This window comes from Crocodylus porosus, unplaced genomic scaffold, assembly GCF_001723895.1.
Source record: "Crocodylus porosus isolate Cpor-Errol unplaced genomic scaffold, CroPor_comp1, whole genome shotgun sequence".
NCBI classification, from domain to species: Eukaryota; Metazoa; Chordata; order Crocodylia; family Crocodylidae; genus Crocodylus; species Crocodylus porosus.
Window position 1 is genome coordinate 1903035 of NW_017728951.1, and position 4749 is coordinate 1907783.

The following is a 4749-nucleotide window of genomic DNA, read 5'->3' on the forward strand; positions in this document are numbered from 1 at the left end:
AGCCCTTTGTTGGGTAGAACATTGGGAGGGAAGGAAATGTGCACTGATGCATGTGACTGTGTAACATTAAAAGGAACTGTGTATTCAATAACACTTAATGAGAGGACTGGCAGCAAAACAAACTCGCTGGAGGTCAAAGCTGGGTAAATCATTTTTTTGGTCCCCCATGAGCTAAGAAACTCAGGACCAGGAGTGGTTGGGCATGGGCAGGGTAAGAGGGGAGGTGGAGCCATGCAACTACAACCACAAAATAAATCACCGGATATCATATGTGTGCCACTAACCTTCCCTTTGGTGTATATTAACTCATTTTCTCCCATCAAGGTATGGCAGGAAATTTCCTGAAGAGGCAACTACACACATGTGGAGTGAATAAGGACAGCCTTGGGTGACTTGTAACTGTCCTGTGACAAGTTTACAGACTCATTGCTGATCAGATCACACACCATATATATCTATGAAACTATGAAATGTATTAATCATTAGAATATTCAACCTTTTGTCACTGGGACTCCCATAATGGTAAAAATGCCCGCATGTGCAATGTATAGCACTGCAAATGGATCTGCAGATGGATTGCAGTGCTGTATAACGTATGTCTGCGCTCATCTGGACACACCCTCTGAATTTATCAGCGGTACTGGAAGGACATAGAACTGGTAGTCTATCAGCTCAAAATCTATCTGAGAAATATGGGCCAGATCTTTCAATAATACATAGCTCAAGAGCGCTATAATGATTTGCATAAGCTATGTTTGGGACTTATAAGTTCCAGACTCAGTTAATGCCTTCCATTTACAAAGACTATATCTACAGAACTGTATGTTATGGGCATGATAACTGGGCTTTTTAGAAAATAAACACATTTTTCCTACATACATAGCCAGAAAAACTAAACAGTCTTGTAGCTGACACAAGGTGTACATGAACACTGGGTATAGACCTGTGTTCAGAATAGGACTGCACCTACATTACTCTGCAGACCTTAAGGAGCTTGTATCAGACTCTAAAAACTATTTGACTTGTGTTATTAGTAAGGACTTTCAGTCTAAACCTTAACAGATAGCGCATTTCTGGCTCTCAGACTGTCTACACAAGTTTTTTTTTTCTTTGTTTAACCTTTGTTATCATTACTATGAATTGGGCTCCTAGGAGTTTCCCACATTGTGATCCCTGTTTTATCTAATACTAATAAGAAAAGATTTGACAAACATGGTTGTAAAAGTGATGGTGGAAAAACCAGAGCTTGTTCTTTATTAGTTGTCTTACTGTATCTATTCCCCAGTGTTAGCATAGCAGGAAAAAAGCTAGCTCTGTCTCAGCCAGAGATCAACAAACAGAACTAAAGTAACTGAAGTTTTACTACTTAAGGTTGATATCCATTCCCTGCAGCCATTTATTCCTGTTTAGAAGCCCACATCAATGTGGTCAAAGATCCTTTCTCCTTTATATCAGTCCACCATATAGGAGTCTGCAATTCCTCAGATTCAAAGGCAGTGAGGGCGACTTCACTGTCTGATTAGTCACTGTATATCATCCCATGTCAATACACGTCAAGTATCTGATGGAGTAGGCTGCTGTATACAAAAGCTCAGGCCTCTAAACCAGTTAGTCTCTAAAAGGACCACTCTGCCCCACCTTCTGCATGTCAAGACCTGTAATCCTTTTGACCAATGACTTAGAAATTACCTTCAATGGTTATTTAAGAATGATATTTGACAATAAAAATCTATAATAGATCTTTTAGCTTTATGTGCTGCAGAGATCATAGCCACTTTCATAGAGCCTGGTAGATGCTTCTTATCAAACCTTTTCCTGAGTATTCCAACAGCAAATATGCCTATGTGTTGCACTGGGAAACACGAATGTCACGGAGTCACGTAAGTGCCCTGTGACTGTGAGTGTGATTGTCAGAGCTGCCAATCACCCGGGCAGCTCAGGTGCCGGTTACCAGGGCGACCAGGCGGGTCACATGGCCAGAAGGGGGCAGGGCCGGGCCTTTATAAACAGCTTAGGCGGGAGCCTGCCTCGCAGTTCCCTTATGGCTGCCGCAGGAATAGGAGCTCTGCGGCTGAGCTGAGTGGCCCGAGTTAGTGGTCGCAGCCTTACCACGCTAACCGGCTGCGATGATGCGGGGAACAAGAACGCCCTAAAGGGAAGTAGGCTTGAGAGCCTTGGTGGGGGCTTGCGTTTATGTTTGGAGCAGGGAGACTCTGTGTGGTTTATGTTACAGCCGGGTAGCTTGAGCTTATGTTACAGTTTGTCCCGGAGGACCGGGTGAGGCTGTAGGGGAGTGAGGAGGTCTCACGGGGGCTCCCCAGCAGCTTGGGGGTTCCCGGTGCCCAGTAGGGGCACAGTGCCAGCGGGGCACTATTGTCTGTGCCGGAGAGGCACCGTATTGTGCCAGGGAGGCGTGGTATGCAGGGTTGCAGACCCCAGCCCATAAGGGTGGTGTTTTGCCCAGTGAGGCAACCGGACCCAGAGAAGGGTCAAGGGGACGGGCACGGCGGCGATTGCCTGTGCCCCTAGCGTGCGGAGCGCAGTAGCGGCCCCTGAGAGGGCAAGGCCCCAGAGCGGGGCAGAGAAAGAGTGCGAGGCATGTGGTGTCAGCCCCAGAGAAAGCAAGGCCCCAGAGCGGGGCAGAGAAAGAGTGCGAGCTGGCGAGGAACGCTGGCAAGGGCGCCGGTATTAGGGCGGCAGTAGCGAGACAGGTCCAAGGGTGCCGGTATTAGGGCGGCGGTAGCGTGCCGGACCCAGGGGGCGCCAGCGATTAGCCGGACGCTGGTGAGACAGGCTCAGGGTGCAGGGAGCGGGCTGGAAGATAGGAGCCCAGCCCAAGGGGGTGCCAGGTGGGCGAGGAGCCCAGGGTGCCTGAGAGAGAGAGAGGGCACCAGAGGGGCGAGGGACCGTACAACGTCCCACAGAACAGCTGCGAGGCTTGGGGCGTGCTGAAGGGGAGGTTTGGAGGCATGCATAGCCCTTAAGGCAGGGCGCATAGAGATACCCCATTTTGGAGTAGGGGCAGGAACATCGGTACTGTCAACTAGGGGAACAGAGGCAGCCTCCCATACAACTTATTTGTCATCAAAGTCATGGTGGGTGAGATTCTGAGAGTGCTGAGTCCACCCTAACATGACGGTAGGGGGCGCTAGGGAGTTCACGGCCGCTCCTAGGCCCCACTCCCTCGCAACGAATGACTACTGCTCATTGACTAAACAACATTGCTCTAACTGGGGTTCATGGGCTCTTGATTCCATAGCTAATTCAGAAGTGTATAACTATATATTGGAGTAACTGTGACAAACATTTTGACTAATGCCATGGTCTGTGAAAGAGCTGTATCCCTCTGAATCAACGGCTTGGGATATTATAGTGTGACCAAAAGCCCACTGAAGTTATTGGAATGATTCACAACCACCTCCCTGGGCACTGGATCCAGGTTATTAATAACTAAACACAGTTCCTCCAGATTATTAATAATTTATGCTGCACTAGTGTTGAAAGGCATTAAATCAGGGCTGGTGACCCACTGTGCAACTTTAGGGCATATATGAACACAGAGGACCCAGCTCCTTATGTCGGAGACCTTATAATATAATAAGGCATGCTCACATGAACCTGGTTAATAGGGATCTTGCTATATATGAGTCATATTACTTGGAAACTTGTTTTACACCTAGGTATATAAACTCTTTGTCTTTGATATAGGATATCTATTTGACATCCTAGAACTGACATAAAATTCAATATTCTTGCAGTCATTTGGATGGCTTTCTTTGCTTCCATTTCCTAGAAATTGGAATAAAACAGACCTCTAGGTCTTTTTGCTTCCTGTTAAACGTCTGCCCCATTTCATCGCTCTTCAGCCTTCTCTCTTTTTTTGAGCAGCCAGTTAAACAGTTTCTAATGAAAGCCATCAGAGTGTCACAACAAAGCACCCATCTCATTCCTTCGATGCATATGTCTTTTTTTAAAGCAGACACAAATTTTTCAACATTGGAACTGAGTTACAAAGGATGCTTCATGCAGGATAGTGGAATGTAGCTTGGAATAGCCACTGACTGGTGCAAATTAACAAGCAGTGACCTGACATGAGCCAAGGTAATTTTTCTGCTGGTTAGATAAAGCTACCTCTGAGGTATCAACAGTTCTATTTTCTCAACAACTGAAATATAATCATGTGCATTTTAGCTAGAGTATATCTCTCTTCCTAGGTACCAGTTTTATTTGAGCTTTCCTTCTCAGACCATGCCATTCAGAGATGTATCCTGCTTTCCCAGTAAGTCTAACAGCCTTACAGCAGTTAGAATCACCACCAAAAAACTAACTGCACTTCTATGGCTGAGCTATATCTAAAAAATATATTTTCTGGGTAGGAAACAATTTCAAGATGTAATTTTTCATTAAAAAATATCAATTTGCTTTTTCATTCTTTCACTTTAAAATCAGAAACAGAATTGCTGTTGAAGGACAATCTTTTCCCATAGTAATACTTGTCTTTTTGTTTTGTTATAAATTAGGTCCGTGCATAGATGTCTTAATATGTGACCCCAACAACAGTATCTGACCCTCTTTATACCAGGTATCTCTGATGCTGACCCCATGTGAGCAGTAACTATAGTTGGCAGCCCTAGTAATCAGGTCTATATTGAGCAGATTCTTTTTGGTATTGGGTGGTGGAACCGGAGCGTGCTCCATCCACTCCATGCATTGACCTGGTATTCCAGTGCTTCCAGGACCGGTGCAAAA

At 45.7% G+C, this 4749-nt stretch overlaps 1 long non-coding RNA gene across 1 annotated transcript in view; it reads left to right on the plus strand.

Moving 5' to 3' along the window:
- The first annotated feature begins 454 nt into the window (after nt 1-454).
- Nucleotides 455-4749, plus strand: part of LOC109324129 — a 24395-nt gene continuing 20100 nt past the window's right edge. The window contains exon 1 of the long non-coding RNA XR_002104855.1: nt 455-472. This is a non-coding gene — a long non-coding RNA (uncharacterized LOC109324129). The remainder of the gene's footprint in view (nt 473-4749) is intronic.